The 19657-nt window shown below is 37.4% G+C and overlaps 1 pseudogene; it reads right to left on the reverse strand.

The window, feature by feature from the left end:
• Positions 1-8070: 8070 nt before the first annotated feature.
• Positions 8071-9087, reverse strand: LOC129560793 (activator of 90 kDa heat shock protein ATPase homolog 2 pseudogene; annotated as a pseudogene).
• Positions 9088-19657: the final 10570 nt, after the last annotated feature.

A 19657-nucleotide genomic window follows, 5' to 3' on the forward strand; every position in this document is an offset into this window, starting at 1 on the left:
GACCTTGAGAAAGTCACTTATCCTTCCTGTAACTGGTTCATTATCTCTAAAATGAAGATAATAATATCTACCTCATGAGGATGTTGTGAGGAAAAAATGAGTAACACACACAAAACAGATATAGAGGGACCCAGAATAAAACATGCACTTTTGCATGTTAGTTAACTAGCAGTAGTAGCAGAGAGATAAAACCTCTTTAAGTTTGAAGAAAATAAATACAAACATGTAAATAAAAAGAAAAGAGAGCATGCAGACACTTGCTACTAGAATTAATTTAAAAACTGCTATCAGAACAAACTGGTCAATTAGATGTCTTTCACTTATCATCTTACGATGAACAATTAAATCATAATATTTAAATGGATACTTTTATCTGAACTGATATTTGTCTGCAGATGGAATTTTCTTTATAAAAATTTTTAACATGCTGGAAATAGAAAGAAAATTTGCTTAAGCATATCTAATAGGAACGAAGTCAACAATATACTTGATGCTAAAATATTAATGGCTGTACCATTATAATGAGAAGTGAGATGCCACTATTACTACTTCTTAAGTTCCTAGGTAATATAATTATACAAAGCAATACATGTAAGAGATATACAATGGTAGGAAATAGTTACTCTTGCAAAAATTAATGGAACAAACAAATTTCTTTAAATTCAGTTCAGTTCAGTTCAGTCGCTCAGTCGTGTCCGACTCTCCGTGACCCCATGAATCACAGAACGCCAGGCCTCCCTGTCCATCACCAACTCCCGGGGCTCACTCAAACTCATGTCCACAGAGTCGGTGATGCCATCCAACCATCTCATACTCGGTCGTCCCCTTCTTCTCCCGCCCCCAACCTTTCCCAGCATCAGAGTCTTTTCCAGTGAGTCAACTCGTCGCATGAGGTGGCCAAAGTATTGCAGTTTCAGCTTTAGCATCAGTCCTTCCAATGAACACCCAGGATCGATCTCCCTTAGAATGGACTGGTTGGATCTCCTTGCAGTCCAAGAGACTCTCAAGAGTCTTCTCCAACACCACAGTTCAAAAGCATCAATTCTTCGGCGATCAGCTTTCTTCACAGTCCAACTCTCACATCCATACACGACCACTGGAAAAACCATAGCCTTGACTAGACGGACCTTTGTTGGCAGAGTAATGTCTCTGCTTTTTAATATACTATCTAGGTTGGTCATAACTTTCCTTCCAAGGAGTAAGCGTCTTTTAATTTCATGGCTGCAATCAACATCCACAGTGATTTTGGAGCCCCAAAAAATAAAGTCTGACACTGTTTCCACTGTTTTCCATCTATAATTAGGCCTAATAAAATAGTTCTAAAAGGTAACTGAGTATATCAATAAAGTAAAATTGATGGCTTTCCCATTCATATGCACAAGATACAACTACTAGAAAATACAGTGAAAATATATAATATAAAGATGGCATGTAAAATAAAGGACAAATTCTACTCACAATGGTAGCAAAACCCTTCAAGATTCCTATGGATTTATCTGACAAGGATGCATAAAACTTAAGTGGAGAGAAAAAAAATTTTTTTCTAAAGACATGACATATATTCCCGAATGTGAAGTTTCTATCCTAATTCTTAATTTTTCTTGTTAATTCTCCTCTAAGTCAGTTAATATTTTTTAAAGTCAAATTCATTTTGTTATTTTAATTTGTCCAACTGATTCTAAATTGTTTTTCGTTTGTTGTTGTTGCTTGCTTTGCTTTATTTTTGTTTTTTTTCCTTAAATAAATTTTCTCAGATAAAGATATTGCTAACATATTAGTTGAAATATTTCTTTGTTGGATAGGATTCTTTCATTTATTGAAATATGCTAACATCTCTGGCCTTCAGTTCAGTTTAGTTCAGTTCAGTCGCTCAGTCGTGTCCGACTCTCCGTGACCCCATGAATCACAGCACGCCAGGCCTCCCTGTCCATCACCAACTCCCGGAGTTCACTCAAACTCATGTCCACAGAGTCGGTGATGCCATCCAGCCTCTCATTCTCTGTCGTCCCCTTCTCCTCCCGCCCCCAACCTTTCCCAGCATCAGAGTCTTTTCCAGTGAGTCAACTCGTCGCATGAGGTGACCAAAGTATTGCAGCTTCAGCTTTAGCATCAGTCCTTCCAATGAACACCCAGGATTGATCTCCCTTAGAATGGACTGGTTGGATCTCCTGGCGGTACAAGGGACTCTCAGGAGTCTTCTCCAACACCACAGTTCAAAAGCATCAATTCTTCGGCGATCAGCTTTCTTCACAGTCCAACTCTCACATCCATACATGACCACGGGAAAAAACATTGCCTTGACTAGACGGACCTTTGTTGGCAATGTAATGTCTCTGCTTTTCAATATACTGTCAAGGTTGGTCATAACTTTCCTTCCAAGGAGTAAGCATCTTTTAATTTCATGGCTGCAATCAGCATCTGCAGTGATTTTGGAGCCCCAAAAAATAAAGCCTGACACTGTTTCCACTGTTTTTCCATCTATTTCCCGTGAATTGATGGGACCAGATGCCATGATCTTTGTTTTCTGAATATTGAGCTTCAAGCCAACCTTTTCACTCTCCTCTTTCACTTTCATCAAGAGGCTTTTGAGTTCCTCTTCACTTTCTGCCATAAGGGTAGTGTCATCTGCATATCTGAGGTTATTGATATTTCTCCCAGCAATCTTGTTTCCAGCTTGTGCTTCTTCCAGCCCAGCGTTCCTCATGATGTACTCTGCATATAAGTTAAACAAACAAGGTGACAATATACAGCCTTGACGTACTCCTTTTCCTATTTGGAACCAGTCTGTTGTTCACTTAGTAACAATTAGTGGCACACCATCAGTCATTGTGACACCATAAAATACCCTCACACCTCCCAATATTCCCTAATGATATGGAGAAACAATACTGAGAATTAGTGGTCTGGAAAATATCAAATCATATTATAAAGTAAAACCAGCAAAATATTGTAGTGTATACAGAGAAATAGGAAAATAGGTCAGTAGAACAGAATAGAAGTATGAAATAGATTTATGTGCATATACAAATTTTCCTTATCATAAGCATGATCTTTGAAATCATTGAGGAAATATAGATTTTATTGATTAGGTTATAAATCTAACACACAGAGATGTACACACACATGCAAGCAGGTTCCAGATAGATTGAAACATGAAATAAAAAGGAAAATAAATGAATTTCTGGGAGGACTGTAGGGGAGTATTTCTTTTTTTTTTTTTTAATTTTTATTGGAGGCTAATTATTTTACAATATTATATTGGTTGGTTTTGTCATACACTGACATGAATCCGCCCCAGGTGTATATGAGTTCCCCCCTCCCAAACCCCCCTCCCACCACCCTCCTCCCCTTATCCTCCCTCTGGGTCATCCCCACATACCAGCCCCAAGCATCCTGTAACATGCATCGACCCTGAACTGGCGATTCATTTCACATGTGATAATATACATGTTTCAATGCCATTCTCCCAAATCATCCCACCCTCACCCTCTCCCACAGAGTCCCAAAGACTGTTCTATATATCTGTGCTCTTTTGCTGTCTCGTATACAGGGTTATCATTTGCATCTTTCTAAATATATGTGTTAGTATATTGTATTGGTGTTTTTCTTTCTGGCTTACTTCACTCTGTATAATAGGCTCCAGTTTTATCCACCTTATTAGAACTGGTTCAAATGCATTCTTTTTAATGGCTGAGTAACACTCCATTGTGTACATGTACCACAGCTTTCTTATCCATTCGTCTGCAGATGGACATCTAGGTTGCTTCCATGTCCTCGCTATTACAAACAGTGCTGCAATGAACACTGGAGTACATGTGTCTCTTTCAATTCTGGTTTCCTCAGTGTGTATGCCCGGGAGTGCGATTGCTGGATCATATGGCAGTTCTATTTCTATATTGACAAAGTACTGATAAACAAATAGTTTCCATAGAAAGGAAAAAAAATAGAAATCAATAGCAGTTTTGCCTACAAAATATTTAAAACTGTAAAATGAGAGACACCATAAAAAATTAAAAAATAAGTGAGATCAGAGAAGAAAAATTAACAGACAAGTAATACTCACAAAGTATTTCTATGCAATGATAAGTTGAAAATGAATTAATTTGGTATGAATGGCATCTTTACAATGTTGAACTTTCAATCCAATGTATCATTTTAATGAAAAATGTTTTGTATATATTTTCATAATATCAACAAACTTGCCTCAATTAAAGACCAGTTCTGCTGATTAAAAATGTCCCTTCAATATTGGACAAAAAATAAAAATAGAAAGTAAGAGAGAAAGGTGAGGAAGGATGGTAGGAAGGAAGAAAAGAAGAAAGAAGGAAGGGTCTAGTTAGTAATAATCTGGTGAGATGTGTGAATCTCAAAGATTAAACAAAAATACTAATTTATAAGAAATGGAAGATTCAGCAGGAAAAAAATATATGTATATCACTATGGACTCAGCTGAATTCAAGGACTCCATTAATTAACTGGATATAATTGACATCTATAGACTGCTTCAACCAACAACCCCAGAATACACATTCTTCTCTTATGGAACATTCACCAAGATATACCATGTTTTGGGTCATAAAACAGTTTTAACAAATTTGAAAGACTAGAATTGATACAGTATCTTCTCTCAGACCACAGTGGGGTTAAACCAGAAATCAATGATAGAAAGATAACTGTAAAATCCCCAAGTAAGTGGAGATTAAATAACACATTTCTAAATAACACATATGTCAAAGAAAACATTCTCAAGGGAAATTTTTAAATATTTTTAATTAAATAAAAGTATAACTTATCAAAATTTGTCAGTTGCAATGAAAGCAGTGCTTAGAGGAAAATATATTTCATTGAATTACTGTATTAGAAAAGAGAAAATATATAAATCAAAAAAATTACATTTCTAGCTTGGGAAGCTAGAAAAAGAAGGGCAAACTAAATCCAAAGTAAGCAGGAGAAAAATAATTAATTAGAACAGAAATCAAAAAAATTGAAAACAAAATCAATAGAGAAAATTAAACTAAAATCTGCTTCTTTGGGAAGATTAATAAAAAATTTTTTTAAAATCTCTAGCAGGCTAAGAAAATAAGAAAGGATAAAAAGTACAGTATCCAAAATGAAAGCAGAGACATCATTAGAGATCCTATGGACATTAAAAGAAAGATTGCTTTTGTTCAGTTGTCTAGTCATGTCCAGTATCTGACTCTTTGCCAAACCATGGACTATAGCCCACCAGGCCTCCCTGTCCCACACCATCTCCGAAAGTTTGCCCAAATTCATGTTGATTGCATGGGTGATGCCATCCAGCCATCTCATACTCCAACACCCTCTTCTTCTGCTCTCAATCTTTTCTAGCATCAGGGACTTCGCCAGTGAGTCAGCTGTTCACATTAGATGACTAAAATACTGGAGTTTCAGTTTCATGGCTCATTGCCTATGGTGAAGAGGCTTGCATAACTGGATGAAGTTATGAGAAATGTCATGTAAGGCCATCCAAGATGGACAGAGCATAGTGGAGAGTTCTGACAAAATGTGACCCACTGGAGGAGGGAATGACAAACCACCCCAGTATACTTACTGTGAGAACTTCATGAACTATATAAAAGGACAAAAAAAGGAAGCTAAAGGAATACAATGAACAACTCTATGCCTACAAATATGATAACCTAGATGGAATGGACAAATCCCTTGAAAGATCCAAATTCTCATCCAAGAAGAAAATAGCTGAGTAGGTCTAAATCTATTACAGAAGTTGAATTAATAATTAATAACCTTCCATAAAGCATCAGACCAATGAATTCTACCAAACATTTAAGGAAGAATTTGTACCAGTTCTCTAAATTTGTTTTCAAATGATAGAAACAGATGGAGTACAATCTAACTCATTCTTTAAGGCCAGAATTACACTAATATCAAAATCAGATAAAGGTATTATTAATGTAATCAATTACCTCAATAAACCAAAAAAACACATGGTTTTATCATTAGATGTAGGAAAGCGTTTGGTAAAATCCAACAACCATTCATAATAAAAACTCAGCAGACTAGGGACAGAGGATAACATCCTCAACTTGATAAATACTCTCAGTCAAAAACCTACAGCTAGTATCAAATCTTTCCCTCTGGTACAAGGCAAGGATATTTCCCCTAACCAACCCTGTTTCATCATTCTACTGGAAGTACTAGCTAATGAAATAAGAAAAGGAAATAAGAGATATACAGCATGGGAAGGAAGAAATAAAACTGCCTTTGTTCATAGAAGATAGTTGTTCAGAAAATCCAAATAAGTGGACAGCAAAATGATGGAATTAATATGTGATTATAACAGGGTTGTAGGATACAAGGTAACAAATGAACCTCTTTCACATAAAGCCTGGGCACTTCTCAACTGGCTGCTTCTACACAGGCCCCTGGGTGATTGGGCTTCTTGTGCTAAGAACAGACCTCTGTTTTCTGGAAATATTAGAGACAACAGATCAGTGCTTATATCTCCCTTTATGAGGGTTGCCTGTATCTCAGGGAGGGACTGAGAAGCACAGAAGCTTCCTGAGTCATGAAATTTTGCACAGATACAAATTTTGAGACTGAAAGAAATTCTGGAATAATTGTTTTCATTAAGGGACTGAGCAAGTTTATAGTAGAGTCATGGATGAACAAATCCTAGTCCAAGAACTCCTTGGAGACTGAGGTTTTACCTCAGAGACCATGTGGTTTTGTTCATGAATTTTGTGAGTTTTCTAAACTGATCCTCACATTCACAGAAACCCTTTTCTCATTTTATGCAGAGCCTTCTGACTGAGCTGGGTCCAAGTCTGGCCCTTTCTGCGATTACTTCCAACCCTCTAGTAAGCACCAGACCTCCCTATGCACAGATGGAGATTCCATGACCATGCTGGAACAATGAAGAACAGCCAAGGGCTTTATTTCATAGTTATTTGTGTGGTTTCTTCACACTGCAGGAAGGCAAGAATGAGGTTTGTTAGAGATTACTGTGATCTAACAAATGAGTCCCATACCAGTATTAGCAGTAAATCTGGGAGTGGAACATGGGTCTCTTGTTTCACAGTCTAATTCATTATGTAGTTTTTGAAATCTTTCCTACTTAAAGCTAATATATTATTGATATCCTCCTCGTATTCACAGAAGAGAGAGAATGAAGGGGTTTTTTAAAAATTGTAATCTGAACTTTGAAAGGTTTCTTATAATTAATGGGCTATTTTCTTTCTGGGTTCAGTTTCAAAATGTAAACAAAAATGACTACTACAATTGTAAAGTATTCAGTTCAGTTCAGTTCAGTCACTCAGTCGTGTCCGACTCTCCACGACCCCATGAATCACAGCATGTCAGGCCTCCCTGTCCGTCACCAACTCATGGAGTTCACTCAAACTCATGTCCACAGAGTCGGTGATGCCATCCAGCCATCTCATTCTCTGTCGTCCCCTTCTCCTCCCGCCCCCAACCTTTCCCAGCATCAGACTAATTTCCAGTGAGTCAACTCGTCATAAAGTATTGCTAGTACAGTAAACACTGTGCTTAATTTTGTTTTTCCTGAACTTTTAGCAGAACAATTTAAATTCATAGTAAGATTGTTGTTCTTGTCAAGTAAACTTAATGAGCAGTCAGGTAGAACTTCTCTACCAAAACATAAAAGCACAAATAAAAAAATATGTTTTAGAGGAATAACAAGATTTTTTTTAAAGGAATAGTAATGACATTTATTATTTTTTTGTCTTTCTGAACTAAAACTGAAGATGAAAGTAAGCTTTCCTAGAATAAGCTTAGCTTGGAAAACAACCATCTGTACTCAGGGATTCAATCTGTTCCCTGAGGATCATCTATTGGCGGTAAGGCTAATACTTGATTTCAAGGTAAAGTTGCTTGCCTCTTTTAACTCAATGCAAAGTCTAGTTATAATGAAGATTCAAACAATATTTTAAATTCTATATAAGTGCATGAATTTCATCCAATATGAATTAAGAGTTTTAACTTCTTTTTTTAAAAATAATAATAGGTAATATGTTAACTTGACACTTTCTGATTACAAAACTTATGTTCTTATAAAATCTTCTAACTAAATCATCCAGCTAGGGTAGTCTTTTGCAGTAAACCTTTTGTTCTTCAAAATGCTTCTCTGCCAACCAAATCTCATGTTTCCTTCTTTACAGATAGGAAGTCCTTTACATTTCAATTGCAATTCCATTTACCTTGGATGAGGTACAAAATCTAGTTCAATTTCTGGCCAGTTCCTACATCTCCAATTTGTGATTATATTTTCATTTGTTAAGAATTCCATATATTTACTGGTGAATTTCCCATCAAACATTTGTGATTTCGCTCCCTTTTCAGCTTCTAGTACAAGAGGATAATTATAAAATTTGTGCACCAGACCTTCACAGTGAAGACATTCAGCTTCTCTACAGATGTGTCAAATAGTTCCATCATGTGCATTGCCACCGTGGGAATCATTATGCCTGATGCCATGAAAGCTGAGGCCTGCAAGGTATTCTCATTCACTTGTCTTTTAAAAAATGACAATTCCTGAGTTGTTATAACTTTGTTGGTAAATGCATTCCCATCTTAAATTCCTTACTAAGTGCCTTTGTGTGTGTGTGTGCTGAATGGCTTCAGTAACTCAAACAGTAAATTGCCTTCAGGTAAACTCAAAAAACCTTCCTGCTCTTGGCAGTGCCTGCAGCTTTCATAAGGTCCTTTAAAATATATATATATTGTTTTGCTCACATTTGCCTCAATGTCATCTACTTCATTTTCTTCAGAAAGTTTGAATATTTTAATCAATCCCTGGTGCTTTACTCTAGATTTCTTAATGATACTTTTTCTAGCCCAGTTTAATGTTCCACTCATAAAGTAGAGTCTCCTTTCCTTTCCAGCTACTTTGCAAAGCCTCACCTTCTACCTGCTTTAGCTCACTGATCTTGCAGCAGCCAGCCTGTTGTCTACAACAATGCCTACCCGTAACTCATAGAACCTCCCCTTGGATCAACTGGTGGCATCCTTCTCTGTCCATGGCCAGTTGTTAGTCTGTCCTCCCACTCCACCATGATCCAAGGCAGACCCCCCTTCCTGTTTGGTCATGTCTACACAGGTGCTGCAGTGTCTTTCAGATTCAATGCATGATCTGTCCTGGAGAATGTTCTATGTGCTCTTGAGAAGAATGTTTTTCATATGTCTGTTAGACATCTGGTCTAGTGTGTAGTTTAAGTCCATCATTTCCGTATTGATATATTTTGGTTTGAATGATTGAAAGTAGAGTATCAAAGTCCTCTACCATTATTATATTGCTGTCTATTTTTCTCTTCAGACTTGTTAATATCTGCCTTATATATTTAGGAGATCCAATTTGGGTACATAAATATTTACAAATGTAATATCCTTTTATTGGATTAATTCCTTTGTATTGTATAATGACCTCCTTTATCTCTTAATACAGATTATTTTATCTGATATAAATGTAGCTACCCCTACCCTCTTTTCAGTTTCATTTGCATGGAATATATCCTTCTATCTCTTCACGTTCAGTCTTTGTATGTCCTTAAAGCTAAGGCCTCTTACAGTTATCATATAGTTGGATGCTGCATTGTTTTAGCCCATTTACCCATTCTGTGCCCTTTGATTAGAGACTTTAGTCCACTTACACTTAAAATAATAATTAAAAAGGTAAGGACTTACTTTTCCCATTTTATTAGCTGTTTTGTGACTATTTTGTAATTCCTTTGTTTCTTTCTTCTTCTTTTGTTCTCTTTTTTGTGATTTGATGATTTTTTATAGTGGTACGCTTAGATTCCCTTCTCTATATCTTTTATGTATTTACATAGGTTTTTACTTTGTGATTATTATGAGGCTTACAAAAAATATCTATAACAGTTTATTTTAAGCTTTAACAACTTAGCTTTAAATGCAAAATAAACCTTTATACTTTTACTATCCCACCCATGCACGCACGGATTTTATAATTTTGATGCTAATATTTGCAGCTTTTATCTTGTGTATCCATTAGCAAATTAGTGTAGTTATAATTATTTTTAATACTTTATCTTTTAACTTTTATGTGAAGTGGTGATTAATTTACTCCATTAATATTTAATCAGAGTTCATTTTATTTTCACAGGAAAATAATTGACATATTAGAACACAATTAAATCATGTAATTGTTCAGCTTTTACCTGCATTTATTATATAGGTCATTTAAACATTTTGTTAAGTCATTTTGCCATATTAAAATACTGTTATTTCTGGTCAATATTTATTGAAATCCTAAGTATTACTGCTCTATACTTAATAATATGCCCTAAACATTGAAATTATATTTAACTTGAAACCTTTATAAGGTATTTCTTTAAGAAAATATTTTATAATAAAGTATGGCTGAGATACTCAGCTGTAAAGTTGAGATATCAACAATACCATTGAAATTATAATAATGGACTGAACATGAGACTCCAAAAGAAGATGATGTTTCATCCTGAATCTTGTAGCAACTTGTGTTTGCAGGACACTTTCCCAGGTTGGATTTCCACTCTGTGACTCAGGATTCTTGATAAAGATAACTTCACAATGTGGGAGAAATATTTTTAACAAAACAAAACAGCAAACATTTTTAATAATATGTTCTAACAAACTGAGTTAACTGAATTGCATGCCTCATCTTTTTCTCTAATCAATTTTAGATTCATTCTTTGTAGAATCTTAGACTATATTTAAGTGTTTCTCAAGATCATGTATAGGTCTTTGATTCTAAGGTCATAGAGAAGTTGGCCCAAGTGCTGATACTATCTTTTAGCAGGCTTATGAGTTCAAGAAAGTTATATAACTTTCAAAATCTGCTTTCCCTCATGTACCTATATAGAGATAATAGATTATAGTACCTGCCTCATAGAATTGTGGTGATAATTTAATAAGAAATTGCATATACGTGTTTATCTCATACCTGATAAGTAAAAAATGATTCAGTTCAGTTCAGTTCGGTCACTCAGTCGTGTCCGACTCTTTGCGACCCCATGAATCACAGCACGCCAGGCCTGCCTGTCCATCACCAACTCCAGAAGTTTAACCAAACTCATGTCCATCGAGGCGGTGATGCCATCCAGTCATCTCATCCACTGTCGTCTCCTCCTCCTGCTCCCAATCCCTCCCAGAATCAGGTCTTTTCCAATGAGTCAACTCTTCCCATGAGGTGGCCAAAATATTGGAGTTTCAACTTCAGCATCCTCCAATGAACACCCAGTACTGATCTCCTTTAGGATGGACTGGTTGTATTAGCTATTATATTATTTATTTATTTGACAATACTTCTTCCTCCAGTGTTTTTCAGAGACATTGTTAATAAAAATCAACTGGATTCACATGCTTAGAATTCAGTCCGTTCCACTGTATGCTCATGTCTACACAAAGCTACTGATAGAACTGGATCCCAAAGTTGGAATTCAAAATGGAAGATCTGCTTTTCTGTGTATATGACAAGGTACACAAGTGTATTTTCACAGGCCTAACTTCCAGCTGCATTTGCCTTCCGTAATACAGGTACAAATTAATTTAGATTTTTTTGCAAGATAAACTGCATGAGCATGATTTGAAGCAATTGCAGTGGGCGACTTTTGGGAAAGCTAAGTCAAATGAAATGTATTTCATTATGGGTTTATTCTTGAGATATAAAATGCATTTTAGGAAGACAGTCTGATTGTATTAACTTCTGCATTTTACCCTTTTAATTCTCACTTTCAAGGCAAGCCCAGGTGAGAATATCAAAAACAAAGTGTCCATCCTATGAGTACACCCTCTGTCATACTCTTGGCTGTACAAAGATATCTGTTCTTGAAAGGATAATTAAACTGGCCTTATTCAATGTCTCTTGCACATTACATGTGTGCATTTTTACAAAGAGAAAATAAAACCTGACTGCAAAGCATAATTATAAATGGTAATAGTTACATTTTCATCGTATTTATGCAATAAATAAGTCTGTCAAACCTAGAGTTTGGAATTTGTAGTGTTGCTTCCCTCCTGTACTGATATAATTTATTTTGCTCCTCTGCTAATGAGGCTGGCTTTAGATAGCCGTGAGCACCAGTCTCAAATAAAAATTAAAAGTCAGTATATTACATTTCTCCTTCTGTTCCTTCTGCATATTACATTGCTCCATAAGCTCATTGATTCTGGAATTCTATCTCTCCTTTGGCACAATTTTCCTCTGTGGTATGATGCTATGAATATTTATGGCACAATAAAAATAATATAATAATAAGCATTTTTCTAAACTTGTGCTGCATATATCTTCAGACAGGCTAGGGCTATATCTGTTACCTCCCACTAGAGAAGATCTTTATGTCCTGTGAAATAGCTGGCTGTCCCAAAGACCTTCACTTCCACGTGAGTTAAATGGCTTCTGTACTGACAAATTCCAAGAGGAATTTTTGTTCTTCCATATATAGTTTAGGCTCTCATCATCTCTGAAACATTGCCAGATTTTCCTTACATTGAATAGGCTTCCACTGATATCCTTATTCATCCTTCCTGTGTCAACCACTACAATTCATGCTTTTATAGCCACCTTAAATCTTTAGTCTGTAAAATTCCAGGGTCCAGAATACTCTGAGCAGACTATTATCTTGCTCAGTGAAGCGGGACTGCTTTCCCCTCACTCCTCCTCCATCACCTTAACTGACGGGATTTCTTTTCATTTATAAATTTAACTCAAATTATTTCCTTTTTTCAAATATTTGCCAAACTCTCTCATTCCAGCCAATTTCCCCAGCTTGATATCTCTGAGCTGTACACAATGTTCCTAATTCTGTGACTTTGGATTTTGCCCCATGTCACTCTCCCATTTATCCTCTGCAGTCATTCTTCTTATCTGTGTAATTAAGTTAGTTAGAATTCATTCCATTTCCCATTAATAATTACCAGAAAAAGAGGTTTTTAAGCTTTGTCAACTGTTAAAGAAATTCCGAGGCTCATATCATATGAATATTCTGATATTTTATTGTAAAACTTATGGGAATTATTTTAAAGCTATAGGATACTTCCAAAAACTTTCTTCAGTATTTAGGATATGTGTGTGTGTGTGTTTATGTATCTGTAAGAGAAAAGAGATACATAACAAAAGACAGAAACAAAAACACATACAGAAAATGCCCTTTACTATGTTTTCATATGGAAACATTTTTGGGAGACAGTTATCCATGAGTTTCTCACATTTCTGCACATCTTCTGAGCAGAGGCCTAGGCCTTTGTTCTGGACTATTATTTCGAGGAAGTTAGTTTAGCAAACAGCACCAGGAGATAGATAGTTTCTACCCCTGGAGCAAAGGGCAGTTTTATTTTTGTTCTGTATTTTGTTTCAGGCTTCCCAGATAACAGTTGGTAAAGAATCCACCTGCAATGCAGGAAACCCTGGTTTGATTTCTGGGTTGGGAGACCCACTGGAGAAGTGATTGGCTACCCACTCCAGTATTCTTGGGCTTCCCTGGTGGCTCAACTGGTAAAGAATCTGCCTGCAATATGGGAGACCTGGGTTCAGTCCCTGGGTTGGGAAGATCCCCTGGAGAAGGGAAAGGCTACCCACTCCAGTATTCTGGCCTGGAGAATTCCATGGACTATATAGTCTGAGTTGGACACAACTGAGAGACTCACTCACTTGTTCAATTTTTTTGTTCTTATTTGTTTATGTCGCAGTCCAGTATAATGAAAATATGTTTGTCTTTGGGTAAAAAGCAGGCATGATTTCTACCTATTACAGAGGGTTTGGTTTCTCTAACTCATGTTTTGTCTCATACTGTAACCATGTGCAAGATATCAACTGCTTTTCTTCGTGCTGCACTATGGGAATTGGAACTTGGGGAACCTGTGTGAATACTGACACTCTGGCTATTACTGTCACTGGAAATAAAGTCTTTTGTCTCTTATCCCAGGGAGTTGTTTTTTAACTTATTTACCTTTTGTGTTCTCTGAAAATCTATAACAAAGAGTAAGTTGCTAGTCAAGAGAAACCTCAAACCCCTCCACTATTCTAATGGATGAGAGGCTGGCAGAGATATGGCTTTCTGCAGGAATAAAGATAAAGGTCTCATGGGCTGGTTTAAAAGAGAAGAGGAAAGTTCATGTATGATCAAGTGGATATAAAAAATCCTCCATTTTATTTCCTTTTAATTAACAGGAATTGTGGAGATAGTTTCAGGTCGAGCACTAGGAAGTAAATGTAACCACAACCTCAGATGATGCCCAAGGAATTGCTTATTCTCTTCTAAGAGCAAAAACTGAAGTTTCTCAGCTGGATCATCCTCAGGTAGAAATTTCTACCACCATTCATTCAAAAGAAATGGACTGAAGAGACTTCATTACCACGGAGGGTAAAAGCAGACAAACCATTAGAATTTTGGTTAGTTTTGCTGAGGAGATGAGACATGGGGATATAATGCTTGACTTCGGGCATGCAATGACTGTTAAGGCAGAATGGCTATAGAAAAGTTGCTTATGGCTTAATCCTTTCTGCAATCTAGAAGGCCAACACTAGATCCTTTCAGAGATCACAATAAATGGTCTCAGGATTTTGTGCATTGGGCCTTTGCTACCATGAGGGGAATTCCTGGTGAGAAAGAAAACTCCTTTCTGAAACCATAGATGCAACATTGACAAAGATTTGGGCTCTTACTGCCCTGGGTGAGCTTTACAATGCTGATGAAAGTGACTCACAAATGAATAAGAAACAGACTCAAAGAAACCTGGTAAGTTTCCTCAGCAAGAATGCCACCTTGGAAAACTCCCTTAGGCCTTACATTGAAACTGGGCAAGAATTTAAGTTGTCATTTTCACAATGCCACTTCAGATGTTCTCGATTAAAGTAGAATCAAAAAAGTTCCCTCTGTGTATGTATCATCCACATCAGCCAAGTGAAATAAATCTCACAGCCTCAACCAAGCAATGTGACTATGGCAGTTGAATCAAAGTTTCCCCAAAGCTAAAATAGTTGGTGTCAGTAGTTATAATCTTGGCCTCATTTATGACTTTGGACGGACTGAAAACATTGAAGCTTCATTTGGTTGAGCTGTATGTAGGCACCACTCTGCTCACAACTGAAAGTAAACATGACTTAACTTTTGATTACTCCAGGCTCTCTGATTCCTCCCTCTTGATTAACCTGATTTCAACCACTTTAAAGAGAAAGGTGATTTTGGATGAGTTCTAGATGTCCCCGATTCCATGAAAAACCAAAGGCTATACACATCCAAGTCTACAGAGGAATTTGGAGGAAGGAAGAAATTCAAATGTGTGTAATTCTGTTGGAGAATAGTGCATGTATACTCAGTTGCCAAGTCGTGTCCGACTCTTTGCAACACCATGGACTCCTCTGTCCATGGGATTTTCCAGGCAAGAATACTCAAACCCGAGACTCCTGCATTGGCAAGCAGATTCTTCACCACTGAGCTACCTGGGAAGTCCTTGGAGAAGGATAACTGAGTCCCAGTTCCTCCTGTTCCTGTAGTTACTGGGATACCCAGATTCAGGTATTGAGATTTGGACTAGGTACACATTGGGTAAAGAGAGTTAATACATCCTTGTGGATGTGGCCCTTTTGATCAATTCAATATACTGTTGTAATTTCTGCTCCTAAACGTGCAATTATACTAATTTATATGTGTTTACTGTGAATACTTATAAAATCCAGAATAGATTCTTCCAATTAGGAAGTGTCATATATAGAAAATCACTATGGGACATGTAAATCACTTCCAAGCTCCTCTGCCTATCCACTCCAAGGTTGTCCAACAGAAACAATATATAATCCAAGGATAACAAATAGAAATCACAGTCTTAAGGTCTTAAAGACAGGAAGGATGGATCACAAAATCAACACAACAATCCTGTGCAGCCAGCAAAAAATCATAATGGGAGATGGAGTCTTATGGTGGCTTATTACCAACTGAATCTTGTTATTGCTACTGTAGCCCTACAAATAAATTCATTGCACAGACAGATGGCCCTTAGTATGCTGTGTTAAACATTGGCAACACCATCCTTTCCATCCTGCTGTCACCCAAGGATCAAGACCAATGTCCCTTCATTCAGCAGGGCCTTCAAAATACATTTACAGTCCTCCCCAGGGGGTACCTAAGCTCCCCTGTCTTTTGCCTTCAGGGCATGGCTCAGTTAACACTAATATCTCTACCATATGAAGTCTGAAATTTTCACTAAATAGACGACAAACTGGGGGTCAGCAAGTTTGAAGCTTCAGTGTGAACAGCCTTAACTTCAGTGTTACCACATTTCTCCCAGCAAGAGTGGCTGATAAACTCCAACAAAATTTAGAGGCTTTAAAAACCAAGGAGTATCTTGGGATTGTGTTGAGTATATATCAGAACTCTCAAACCCTCTGGCAATGAAGGAAAAACTACTGTCTCTTTTCTACTGCTCACAGATTCAAACAATTTATAGAATTATCTGAATATTATTGGGGCTTCTCTGGTGGCTCAGATGGTAAAGAAACTACCTGCAATGTGGGAGACCTGGGTTTGATCACTGTGTTGGTAAGATACCCTGGAGAAGGGAATAGCTATACCTCCAGTGTTCGTGCCTGGAGAATTCCATGGACAGAGGAATCTGGCAGGTTACAGTCTTGAAAAGAGTCCAACACAACTGAGCGACTGATACTTTGAGTGTTAAAGACTGTACACATCTCAAGTGGGCATTCTGTTTGTACCATTATAACAGTGAGCTCTGCATAGTCTCTACACAACTGACCTCCATGACTGATGATACTGCTGATCTGAATCTCTGGCAAAGAGTGGTACCCACCATCTTGAGATGCCTCATGCAACAGTGACATAGTTAAGTCACAAAGATAATGACCACTTGGTTGAGAACATTGCTTGCCACAATCCCCTACAGTAGACCACACTGGTTAGAGCAAGAGACTCAACAGGGCTCTGAAAGTTCTATTAAATTGCCTTTGTCATTTTTGCATTTCTCCCTTCTGAGTGTGAGTAGGGACTAGTTGAGAGAAGATGAAGCTGTAGCTACTGTAATGTGACATAGATATTTTATGGCAGTGGAGGAAGAGCATCTTTCTGAAACCTGCAAAGGGAACATCTTAGACTGTGGGAGGCATGAATGAGAAAGTGACATTAAGATTTTTTTTTCCTTTCAGGCTATCCCTAGAGTCTTCCTCAAGAAAAATGCATGACTCCCAAATTAATGAGCACTTAAATTTAATTGATTTCAGGATCTGTTATCCTCCAGCAAGCAGGTGTGGTACCGTCTGATTGCCAAATTTCTTAAAATAACCAAAAAGTCTACCAAAGGGGCAGATAACAGCCCTATTCTCTAGAATTCACAGTAAAATTCCTGTCAACACCTTGAGTATCCACTTCACCCCGTGCCAAGTACTGTAGTTCAGTGATGCTCCAGAGTGTATAAAAGCTGCCCAGCTGATGAGGCAGATAAGCAGGAGCGAGTGGGCTTACTTCAAAAACAATAACAAGACTCAGTTTTTCAAACTGAATTGAGAACCCTAAAGTCTACTAGCCGGATATGAGGCCACCTTGGAACAGAGTCAACTTATGTTCCTGGATGATGTAGGCCAGGGGTCTCCAGCCTCCATGATCTAATGCCTGACGATCTGAGGTGAAGATGATGTAATTATTCTAGAAATAAAGTTCACAATAAATGTAATGTGCTTGAATCATCCCCTCCACCCCCACACACCCCACCCTTGCCACAACTGTGGAAAAGTTTTCCTCCACGGAACTAGTACTTGGTACCAAAAACCCTGGAAATGACTGATGTAGACCCGTCTTTAGTGACTCCAGTAGCATTTATTTTAGGGCACATCTACCCTTAGGACGACATGTCTTGTGTGGAAACTCAAACATTAGCTTCTCTCCCCTAAATGTTGATTATAACCTTAGTTATGGTCATAAAAGACCTCCAAGTTTTTAAGGAAATTGCCCCTAGGATAATGTAGGCCTTGAATGACTGTACCATCTTCCCAAAATTATGACTTGGGAAGTTCCCTGGATAGGGAACTGACTTGACTTGCATCCACCTTGCAGTCAGCTTTCCCTGCAATGTGTGTTGCCCAATTAGAAAAAGTGATATAAAATTTGTCTTCAATATTAGTTGAGGTGATCAAAGATACTGCCGCAGTCCTGGAGTGTATTCAGGTTAGTAGTAACTCAGTGACCAAGCTTGTGATAGATGATATTGCCCCTAAATTTGCTCGAGTGCCAAGGTAAAGTCTGTGTAATCTCTAAAACTCCTGCTGTATCTGGACTAAGGCCATGGGGCAATTTGAAAAGTCAACGTGGAATTAAAGGAAAAAGCACACCTAGATTTCTGAGGTAGATCCAGATGGTTTATGAGATTTGTTCAGCTGGTTGAGGGACAGTTGAGGGTAATAATGCATATTTCTTCATCCAGCTGCTCAGAGTCCTATTGATATCAGCCTTAATGAAATGTGATATGAGCCAAATTGAACAGATTTAGTCCTAATCTCTATCAGCCAGATTAATCATGTGGCTTACAGAGGGTTGTACTCAGAGGAAAATTTTCCAGATATCAAGACAGTTTTGGATGGAGGGGTAGAAGACTAGTCTCCATAGGTCTTGAATGTTTATTGCTCAGTATGACAAAGATAGTTTTCCCCTGGAGGCAAAGATCAGACAGGCTTACTGCCCATTATAAAAGATTCAGTTTCCCTAAGGTTGGAATCCCACTCTTGTAATACAAACAACTGTGTGTGTGCAGGCACTTGGCTCAGTCCGCATTGCCTTATGGGGCACCAGCACAAATACTGACAACTGCTATTGCTATGAGTAATAAACACCTTTTCTTCTGCAATCTCCTGTCTTCTGTCAGCACCCATGAACTGTGGCATGCTAACTTGGCACACAAGTATAGTAACATCTCAGAACCTTCTATGTTTTTGTCATATATAAAATTACTGCTGCTGCTGCTGCTAAGTCACTTCAGTCGTGTCCGACTCTGTGTGACCCCATGGATGGAATTACTAACATACACTAATTATGACTTCACTTACATTAAAGAGAGTAGGAGAAAAAACCCTTAGTCTACAGATCTTGTAGCTAACATTTTCAAGGCACACTGGGCTTTAATTAAGTGAGCAAATGAATGTGATTAAATAGAAAGCAATTCAGCACTCTCCTGAAAAGAAATCCTGGTTTGTACTAAGAGCATTTATTTTAATATGTTGGAGAAACTGATGAAGAGCATGGGAAGTGTCCAATGACACAAATTGTGCTTTGATATTTGTAGATAGTCCTAAGTCTCTGGACTGAATTGAGAACCTTGCTCTAAGTGAATTTACTCCCTTTCTAGTGAGTATGCTGTTCCCAGGCCAACCTGCTGACACCTCCTAGGAATGACATAACAGGTTACAATATCCTTTCGCAGAATTCTAGGAAATGCAACATACTTGTAATCAGAACACTGGAACATTTGAAGATGATTCATTACTGGGTAGATGGGTATATACTAATATGGCATAAATCTAGAATCACATGAATCAGATACATTTCTAAATTAATTTTGACTTCCCAGATTAGAAGTCAGGGGAAATAGCTTGTTGAAATTTTAAAAGTATATATAGTATCCAACTAATGAATTTACTAATAGTTGTTCTCAGTCCATGGAC

The sequence above is a fragment of the Moschus berezovskii genome, chromosome 10, assembly GCF_049115385.1.
Source record: "Moschus berezovskii isolate FMDL1 chromosome 10, NW_MosBer_1.0, whole genome shotgun sequence".
NCBI classification, from domain to species: domain Eukaryota; kingdom Metazoa; phylum Chordata; class Mammalia; order Artiodactyla; family Moschidae; genus Moschus; species Moschus berezovskii.